The following is an 11,515-nucleotide window of genomic DNA, read 5'->3' as shown; positions in this document are numbered from 1 at the left end:
TACATACATAAACCAAAATAACGAAAAAGCAAACTCCTTCCACACGAGCACATAATATGATCAAGATATCATCTCTGTCTTGTAACTATAGATCTTCTCTCATGTCCAGATACACCATTCTGATTGTGAGTCCATGATGAAGCCTTAATCCTCCCTGCTAATAAAGCTGACGCAGCACCGGCACTTATCTTCCTCCTCTTTGCCCCGAGCTGCAGTAGCCTACTTCCAGATGCAGAGCTTGATGATTCTCCAAAGATTGAAGATGCCTTGATCGCAGTTCGCTTGTCTTTCCTGTTCCTCTCAAACTTGGAGGAGAATCTCACACCAGCAGCACTTGCTGCATCCTCTTGAGATGAAGGGAGAAGCCGGATCCCAAGGCCCATCTTTCTTAAAACCTCTTCTCCTTGAGCAACTTTCTTCTTCTGACCCTGAGGAGATCAACACGCACACATATATACTTAGGACCCTCGCTATCATAATTTTCCATCCATAAGGTTATGATACCAATTAGCCTTTAGCAGAAAGTCTTGACTAGATGAGGATTTAAAAGATTTACTCTATTGCGCCAACAATTGATATATTATATAGATGTGTAGAGGAACAAATAACTATTCGCCAGAAGGATTTACAGAAAGAGGACGTTATTATGTGAACCACGAAGCTAATTTGTAGACAATGTAGTAAATCTCTGTTCCTCTTTAATAGACACAATATAATTTGTTTCTTTCTTAAAACCAAAGTTCGAAGATCTGAGATATATGCATCGTATCATTTCTATGCTTCTAACTTTAAACCCGTAGGAACCACTACACTGTTTTCCTGTAGAAGCATTTTAAAAATCCTCCAAGATTATGGGAGCAAGCAGCAACAAAGCCTCCACACTTCCATGCAAAGAAAGCTAATGTGACACCCACCATTTACTTTCTAGACGAATTATCCTAAAAGTTCCCTACGTTTCACAATCCTTTGCAAAAACAACCTAAATCTGATGTCTATCACCAAACCAAAATTAATTCTACTTCCAACCTTTACTATATATACGATAGTAATAATCAGCCTCCTACTAGATAGACATGTACACGCACATAAGAGAATCTGTTTCTCTTACCTGTTGTCTAAAATAAATAGAACTAAATATGCATACAACATTTCAACTCTTCTCTTCACATAATTAAAACTTCAACTCACAAACTACAAGCAAGCCATGCCCCTCCAGTATTCCCTTTTCCAAATTATGGTTTCTACGTAACCTAGGTGCAATAAGCACAAATATAATACTTAATGAATCAGCAAGTTGAAACTCATTATCACCAGAATCTTACCCTTAGGCGAGCACGGAGGGCTCTGTTAAGATTGTAGTCATCAGAATGCCTACTGTCAGAAACTTTTTGGAGGCGAACTAGCACTGGCTCAGCTTCTTTCTTTTTCCGTATATCTTCTTCCTGATGTTCAAGACGGTAGAAGGGATCTGACAGCTTGGCTCTGTCTTCATCTGCTGGAAAGGCAAATGTTTCGGCATCTTCGACATCAAAATCCTGTCTTCTGCTGTGCTCCACTGATAATCACATACTGGCAATTTTTTGGGTCTGTCTGTATGACTATTACATGCTGACAACATGCCGACTTCATTGTGAAACTCCATATCTAAATGTACAGAAACATTAAGATTATGTTAAACATCAAGGAGCAAAGAAGAGAAGAACAAACATCCAAAAAACAATTTAATAGCACCAAAAAAATTTTCCTACCACAAGTTTTTTAATCTACAAGCAGGTGCACAATAATAGACAGCAAATCATATATACCTAGATATATAATAAATTAGACAGAGAATTTATCACATGTAAAGGGTTGTTTTATGGAAAGCTCATCCACGAGCACCAACCAATTTGGAAGAGCAAGGTGACGGGTCGAATTAAAAATGATATAGGAAATAGACAAACTTTGATTTGTATGTACGATTATATAGGAGAATTAGATATCTTTATCGTGTTAGATCTTTCAGGTAACTAGTCATTGAAATGCTTCAGAATGGATACTGCAATGAGATTTTGACTACATTCAAGCCTGTGAAATGGGAAATAAAATCCAGATACAAAACTAGAAGCATGTTAAAGGTTAAGTAACTTAATAAAACATACTCCAAATCTGGAAGCAGAGGGCATACAATATGCATATCTATTATCCTAAAAAATAAAAAATAAAAAAAATCAGGTTTTTATAATACAGGACATAGTTGGTAAGGACAAGATTTATCTAATTAATGTTTGCCATTAAATCTACTAATCGTATAACTACAGGCATCCAATTCACCTCCAAACTTTTATGTCTAGAAATTCTGAATATCAATCATAAATAAAGATGCAAGTAAATCATGTATGAGCCTTAGATAAAACTAAGTTTCTTAGCTTCAAATTGGCCAAAACAATGTGAATCAAATAAAGAATCTTATTGAATCCAATAACAATGTGAATCAAATAAAGAATCTTATTGAATCCAATAACAATGTGAATCAAATAAAGAATCTTATTGAATCCAATAACAATGTGAATCAAATAAAGAATCTTATTATTTTGTAAACAACCAGTGTTATATATATCGGCTGGGGCTCTGCGCGCGTTCCATCCTTTTTCTTAAAACAATAAATAAATAAAGAATCTTATTGCTCAAAAGAACTTCCATAGCTCATACAATCCACTGGACATGATGAAAAGGTGGACCTCAAGTATACTCCTGATCAAATTATGACTGATATCAAATTGACTTGACTAACTATAACAAATAAACGTATCCATGAACAAACAAATAGCAAGTAGATATTTCAACTCAAGATTGAAAAGAGTGGCAACATTGAAAACTACTAGAACAATTAATTCTACTACACTCATCACTAGGCTAACAATATAATACTTGATTTCAAAAATTCCTATCAGTTAGAAACTACACACAAGAAGAATCTGAATCATAAAGTCAACTCAAGCTGACAAAAAAATATATATCCAGTGTATTGAGACGGATTTTTATGACTCTTTTATAAACTCTACAAATTGAAAGCAAGATCTTCATTCTTCATACCTTTGTGGAATAATAATTTCCCACTTGCTTTTTCTCCGCATTGAACCTCACACCCTTGGCAATCATGGAATTGCATCCGCCACACCATATATTGTAAGGCATCTCGAATCTAGAAAGCCCAAAGCAAACCATGCAATTAAAAAGAGGGAAATGTGAAGGTAGAGGCAAAAAAAGAAGATATCATAAGTTTTTCACAGGTAACCACTTAACAATATTGATTCTCTCATCTGTGAGTTTAAGTGCGGAACTTGACACGCTAGTGCCAGCAGCTTTATCAACTGTATATAGCACTAGCAGCTTTATCAACTGTATATAGCACTAACATAGCAATTTAACAAATATCAGAGAGAAGTTTTCTCACATGTTTGCTCACACAACTTGAGCTCATCTCTCAATGTGGTTTGGGGGGCTTTATTTTTTGCGATGGGGGGGAGGGGTTGGGGCGTGTTGGGTGGGTTTGAAGGATGATGCTGGTTTCCACCTATTTACCTTAAGTGACAATAAAAAGCTGCAACCATGATCGCAGTGATTATGCACTATTAAAAAAATATGCGCACATCATAGATCATTTGATCAGAAAATTTTTCATGGATCTAGCAATGACATTTGCTCTAATATGCGAGAAGCTATCACAGAGGAACAGCCTTCTGAACCAAAATCTAGCTAATGGAGATTCAAGAAACATGCATTTTACAAGCTCAAGAATGATGCACTAGGTATAGAGCACTATTGTAAAAGCCCTGATAAGCCCCCTTCTAGCCGAAATGGTCTATTGGGTGATTCACCCTACATTTAAAAAGCCCTTGTCTCACAAACTTGAAGTTCAGCTTCAGCCTGTTTCAAAGGCTTTAACTCAGATTTAGGAAGTATTTTTTTTAATTTTATTTTAAACTTCTCCTTTAGGGAAAAGCCTAGAGCGGATGAATTTATCTCCTGCATGAATCTCGACAAAAAAAATGTTATGAAGTTACTTTAAAGGGGTCTTTTAACATCTTCTATCTTTCTTACAATATTTCTATTTATAGTTTATGCCATGTTATCTTTCTCTTTTTTTTTGAAAATTTTCTAATGCCATTTCTTTTTTACTTCTATGTTCTATGGTCTTCCTCTTCATAATAGTTATTGGAAGTACTTAACTTTATTCATTTATTCACTTCTTCTTCCAGTCCGTGTTATATGCTCAACGCTACTAGAGCTATATTCATGATGATCTCCATTCCATAATTTTTGGGTGTCTGATTATTGTATATTTGTATCTTGAAAGCTAACCTGCTGAAAACACTTCTGGAAAAAGCAAAAACTTCATCTTTATGATATTGATGATAATGATTAAAACTAATTCTATCCAAACTCAAATCCATGAGCCCCTTCTTAAATTGTGTTACGTCAAATGTTCATGCAATATGTAAATGGTGCAATTCTATGTTTCTATGTGATATAAGACAAACGTAAAATTATGTAATGAATCCTCCTCATTCTATTTAAAATGAAGCTACACAACTTCTTATTGATTTCTGTCCTATGAGTTCAAAGCATAGCACATCTATCTTAGCTTTCTCATTTGTGTTGCATTCATTTATGAACATCTTCCGTAACTGCCCAGCTGTAAAAACATCTTATAATGCCTTTCAACTTTATGGGTACGTTTTCATAGGAAAGTTTTTTTAGGTAAGTTTGACAAGATAGTTATCTCTACCATCTATTTTGATTCTATGGGCAACATACTTTTCAATCTGAATGATTAAGTTGGGAAATGATTATATCAGGCATTTCTTGGACAAGAATATGGTAAAATTATGATTATACCTTTGTTCTTCTAAAAGCTTTGTAAATTACACCTACTACATTTCTGTTTTAGACAGTTAATAACAAATTCTTTAGATTCTAAAGCTTCCTCATCTTTCAACTTCATTAAGCAACCTGAATCGTGTGAAGTCATTAGTTGTAACCAATTTATTCTAACTATAGTTGAGAATTTTTTTTAAGATAAAAGTTGCAAACTAGGATTTATATGAAATTACATGACTACTACGAGCAATGCTGATTAGATGTAGAAGGATTTAAAGGATGGCACCAACCACTGAGTAGTCGAACTCGGCTGGTGGACATGTTTGCAGTCCAAAATTATAAGGTGAAGTATGCTCATAATGCATTATGGGCACTCATGCCTATTATATCTGCATTGCATGCAAGTCAGAGTGTATGTCACAAAATGGCCTCTTTTTCACGTAATAACCAACATTAATATTTCACAAAAAAAGACCTGAATGAAATTACCCCGGAGTGGATGTGACTGAGTGTTTGTTTGCACATTAACCATCATAGAATTTCCCCAAATAAATCCAAAGGATAGTTGGGTTTCAAGAAAACATTTACCTTATAATTAGAATGCCCTGATCTAGCTTCCTTGCTCTCTCCCTCAAAGCATGTTGACCGTGAAATTTGTTCAAACCACCCTGGGAAAAGTGGAAGAGATATGTAATGCAAAATTATCAGTCAAAACCCACATGAAAATAATTATTCATCGCATGAGAACAAATCAACTTCCTCAAACTCCATAACCAATTCAACGAACCCGAATCAAATCAAGACCTACCTTCTTTGGTTCCCATTCAGGTGGATAATAGAAGTTATCTGCCCTGGCAGCTGCAAGAGAAGACTGCAAAAAGAATATTGCAAGTTAGTAAAATGCTATACAAATAGCCATTCTCCAAACTTAACAACTAAATTAGAAGCACTCATATTTAAGATGAATATGAATCAATCTGAAGATATCATATAGAAAAGCCGATTGAAAATAAAGGGTAATGCAAGCTTAAAAAAAACTCTCAAAACTTAAAGCAAATTAAAAGCAGCACAAATATTGTCTGTTTTAACTCATATCCCCAATTTTTATCAATCGAAACCCTAAAATTCGAATTACAGGGCTGATACGTAATAAATACACCGAAGCAGTTAGACTCGAGCAGAAAACTTCGAATTTCTGTTTAATTTAGCTACAATCTACAAGCAAACAGTAGGAAAGCACAAGTTTTCGAACAAAATCAAACTCGATGAGAAAAATAACCTAATCACGACAAAATAAGTTTTATGAATAGAAAAGTAACAAGATCGCATCAAATAAAACCCTAGAATCGAAAATCTTACAGAAAATCACAAAAGATTCAGCCTCCGGTGGGGAAACCCTAACCCTAATCTGATGGAAAAAGTAATTAAAAGCAACGATGCTCACCATTTTTCCTCAACAGATCCGTCACAGTTGTCGCTCGATAGAGGAGAAAAAAAAAACAAGAGAATTTTTCTGTTCCGCTTTCTATTTTCTATTTCAAATTTTCAATTCAGTTTTGTTCTCTATTTCCCGGGATTTCTATGAGGCAACCGTATTTTACCGCTTCACTAAAATTACCGCCCTTAAGGGAACTTAAGCGCGTGTTTGGCAACTAAAAATTAAATTGAAATTAGAAAGCAAGATTTGATCAAAAAAAAAAAAAAAAAAATTAGAAAGCAAGGGAGTATTTTTTTTTTCGTTTTTATAATTCTAAATGTTATTTGGCAATATGAAAGTACGCAAAGTCGAGCCGGCGGATGATGTGATATCCACTTTATTCATTTATAAATATGTATTTATTTTATATAAAAATTAGATAATGAAAAATAGAATTTTTTTAAACATTATCTTTAGGGAAAATTGTGTCAGGCCCCAAAAGTAGGAGCTCCATGTGACCCAGCCCATTGTATTTTGGCCCATGTGATTCAGCCCCCAAAAGTAGCATTTAATATTTTAAGGCCCCTCCACGTCAGCAGTACAAAAAAAAAGATTGTATTTTGGAAAAAAAAACCTGATATTGCCCCTCAACTTATTTTCCTCAGACGCCTCTGGTTCCCAAAAACATGGAAAGTCACGTCCCATTAATGTGATCTGACTGAAAAAATGAAAGGAAATTTTTCGCCCTTTTTTAAACTCTATCATGAGCAATAACTCATGTTAGTCCTTAGTTATTTAATATTAGTTCTAACTTATATCATTTAGTTTTAACTTATTTCATGTTAGTTCTAATGGAAAGTAAGAACTAACTTTTAAGTGGAACTAATATTAATACTTTGGCTACTTGGTCTAGTGGTAAAGCTTGGTAATTTAGAGAGGAGGTCAAGAGTTCAAACCTCTACAACTACAATATATATTTAAAGGTCTTTGCTTGGGCATTGGGGCTTTTGGGCTCTTTGTTGGTTCTAACTCACTTCATGTTAGTTCTAACTTAACTCACTAGAACTAACACTTAAATTAGAAACAACACTAGTTGCAATTTAGAACTAACACAGCATCATATAGAACTAACACGAGAGACACCAGAACTAACAGGGGCTCAACTAGAACTAACATACCACTAAAAATAACGCTTATATTAGAAATAACACTAGCTAAAAGTTAGAACTAACATGACATCAGCTAGAACTAACACGAGAACCACCAGAACTAAGATGAGCTCAACTAGAACTAACATAGCCATTAGAACTAACGCTTAAATTAGAAATAATACTAACTGCAATTTAGAACTAATACAACATCAGATAGAATTAACACAAGAGCCACTAGAACTAATATGGGCTCAACTAGAACTAACAGACCACTAGAACTAACGTTTATATTAGAAATAACACTAGCTAGAAGTTAGAACTAACATAACATCAACTAGAACTAACATGAGAACCATCAGAACTAACATGGGCTCAACTAGAACTAACATAGCCACTAGAACTAACGTTTATATTAGAACCAACACTAGCTGGAAGTAGAGCTCAACTAGAACTAACATAGCCACTAGAACTAACGTTTATATTAGAACCAACACTAGCTGGAAGTAGAACCAACATGACATCAGCTAAAACTAATAGAACTAACGTTTATATTAGAACCAACACTAGCTGGAAGTAGAACCAACATGACATCAGCTAAAACTAATACGAGAACCATCAGAACTAACAGGAGCTCAACTAGAACTAACATACCACTAGAACTAATGCTAATATTAGAAATAACACTAGATAGAAATTAGAACTAACATGACATCAGCTAAAATTAACACGAGAACCACCAGAACTAACATGGGCTCAACTAGAATTAACATAGCCACTAGAACTAACGCTTAAATTAGAAATAATACTAGCTACAATTTAGAACTAACACGACATCAGATAGAACTAACACGAGAGCCACTACAACTAACATGGGCTCAACTAGAACTAATAGACCACTAGAACTAACACTTATATTAGAAATAGCACTAGTTGGAAGTTAGAACTAATATAACATCAGCTAGAACTAACACGAGAACCACCAGAACTAACATGGGCTCAACTAGAACAAACATAGTCACTAGAACTAACACTTATATTAGAACCAACACTAGCTGGAAGTAGAACCAACATGACATCAACTAATACTAAGGGGCTCAACTAGAACTAATATATCACTAGAACTAACGCTTATATTAGAAATAACACTAGCTGGAAGTTAGAACTAACACGCATAATTCTTTTCTATTATTATTTGATATTGTTGCCTTATGATCTTAGTCTCAGTAAGCGCTTCGGTCACGTCCACAACAAATTAAAGAAAGAACTGATAATAAAATAGCAATAACAACAATAAAAGAGGAGAGGAACACGTCCACAACAAATTAAAGAAAGAACTGATAATAAAATAGCAATAACAACAATAAAAGAGGAGAGGAATTCACCTCACCGTTCATTTATAATTATAAAATAGCAATAACAACAATAAAAGAGGAGAGGAATTCACCTCACCGTTCATTTATAATTTTCGGAATCAATTACAAATAAAATATTTTAAAAAAATTTCCATGACAAAATAATTAATAAAAATTCAAGGTAACAAATTAAAACCTAACGTGCTTGATGCACGACAGGTCTAAGCCAATCGAGCATTTAATTAACAACCTAGTGTCATGCCTCGCTTTCCAAAATACCGGGGAATCGGAGCCTGAACAAGCCCGCGACGTATTAGATTGAGAAAAAATATATATACTATCATTTTTTTTCTTTTCTTCTCAATCCAATGCGCTAAGCGTCAAATATACAAATCTCAATTACAGGTCCCCGATCACAATAGTAAGAATATAAAGACAACCCAGAATAAGAAATAAACATATCATCAACAGAGCATCCCAGACATAAAATATGGGTTCAACATACCCTTACTACAACCACAGTTCAACTAGAAAATAAGAAATACATAGTCCATAATAAAAGGAAATACTAACAAAATAACCAAATCTGTCACCAACTAAAGAAAATACTATAAGAGTGTTCTATCAGCTACTACATAAAGAAAAGTACGTCCAGACTTCAGTTTGTTCTCCCACTTCATCGGAAGGACACTCCGGCTGGGTATACTCTGGCTCGGCTGCATCATCGAACTGAACCTGTTCGTCTCCTGAGTCTGACACACATCAGAGAAAAACAGGTGTACGTCAGCGTGCATGACGCACGACAAGATCTCACATGAACAAATAAAACGGTCGTATGACCCATGCTATGATAGTAATAATACTAATATGCAAGACAATGATACATACAACTGGAAATCTAATGGTAACATACAGCTATGTGAATACAATAACTGGGTCAAATACTAACCAACCTAAGGCTCAACGGTCCACATCTCACACAGAGTCAACGCTCCTGTCATCGGATAACTGGCTGTTCACAAATCCCCTACGCGCATCCAATACCGCTACACGAATCGGTCAGAGGACTACACGTAATCTGATTTCGGCCTGGTCCGAACTCAAGCAGAACTCGAGTGACTACACAAATTCACTGACTAAAGTGACTACACGAATTCACTTTAGCCCAACAAACCAACCAGTGACTACACGAATTCACTGGCGCGAGCCTAGAAGATACATCAACAGTCTTATCCGATCACATGAATACTGACTTCCCCATCCCAACTCTCTGATATTCTCTAATTCAACAATCATGATCCTTATTAAACTCGGGTTCACCACCTAAACTCAGTCAACACTCACACGTGTCACTAGGAGTCTGTTCATGACACACGAGGCCACTAAGTCATAAACTACTAATGGTTCTCAAACACAACCAGGGACAATAAATAAGTCTAACTAATTCTATGTAATAACATGATGACAAGTCTAATACATTAAAATAAATTGCATGAATATAATACATGAGTGGACTTTATTATTATCTTACCGCTGGATGTCCGAATTTCTCATACAAATTATCCATACTTACGCATTCTCTAATATAATAATACAGTAAAAAGAAATCTAGAAACCGATGACTTTTTGTACATAAAATGTCGCGCTCTACGACGAACAACCATACTATCATAAATAATAATACTCTTTTTCCAAAAATTATTCTTTAAAACTATTTCTCATTATAACTAATTTAAAATAAAAAGATTTATATAATATAACATAAAAATTCCTTTCTGCATGAAAAGTAATATTCTTCTATTTTATAAATTTTTCTTAATTAATTTCTTTTCGATAAAATTTCATAAATTCTAATTTAGCACATAACTGGTCATTTCAGGTCCGAAATTCTTAAAAAATTGTAATTAACAACATTATTAGTCTAATTTTCACGGTACGCTCGCAATCATCATTCCACGCAGATATTCAAAAATATGTATTAACCACAATAATAATTTAAACATATTAAATCATCATACTAACAATAATATTAACCACAATAATAATTTAAACATATTAAATCATCATACTAACAATAATATTACCACAAAATAATTTATCTATATCTAATCATAATTTAAACATATTAAATCATCATACTAACAATAATATTACCACAAAATAATTTATCTATATCTAATCATAATAACACGATATTAATCATTAATTAAAAGCAAGATGGATGCGAGATCTTGCTTCAGGGTATTCGTCGAACGTGTTGACGTCGCCGTGCGAGGCTACGGTGGTTCGACGGATCTGAAAGCTGAGGTGGCGTTGGTCACTGCTACGATTTGGCGACGCACGTGACGGAGGGCGCTGCTGAAAGTTCGTCGAGGTGCCGAGGCGTGGCAACGAGGAGGCGGTGGACTGTCGGAGGGCAGCATTTCTCGTTCTCTCTCTCTTCTTCACGCCCAAAAGCTCCCCCCTCGCCGAGCAGCTCACCCCACGCCGTCCTTCACCTCGCCCGCGCGTCAGCGCTGGTGCCGCCGCTCCTTCTGAGCCGGCCATCTCGCGCTCCGACGAACGACAACGCCCACGCGCTCGAAACTCGAGCTTCCTACCCCAACGCCCTCCTCAGCCCCCTCGAACCACACCGCCGCTGCCAACACCCGACGCTACCGCGCTGCTTCCCCTGTTCGCTCGCCGGCCAATCCCGTCGTGCTTCAGACCGCCTCCAACCCTTCTCCCCGCCT

General features: G+C 35.6%; 1 pseudogene; it reads right to left on the bottom strand.

Moving 5' to 3' along the window:
- LOC109831407 lies at nt 7–6,422 on the bottom strand (annotated as a pseudogene).

Source organism: Asparagus officinalis, chromosome 1 (assembly GCF_001876935.1).
Source record: "Asparagus officinalis chromosome 1, Aspof.V1, whole genome shotgun sequence".
NCBI classification, from domain to species: domain Eukaryota; kingdom Viridiplantae; phylum Streptophyta; class Magnoliopsida; order Asparagales; family Asparagaceae; genus Asparagus; species Asparagus officinalis.
The sequence above is the reverse complement of the archived record's forward strand: the minus strand, read 5'-3'. Positions and strand labels throughout refer to the sequence as shown.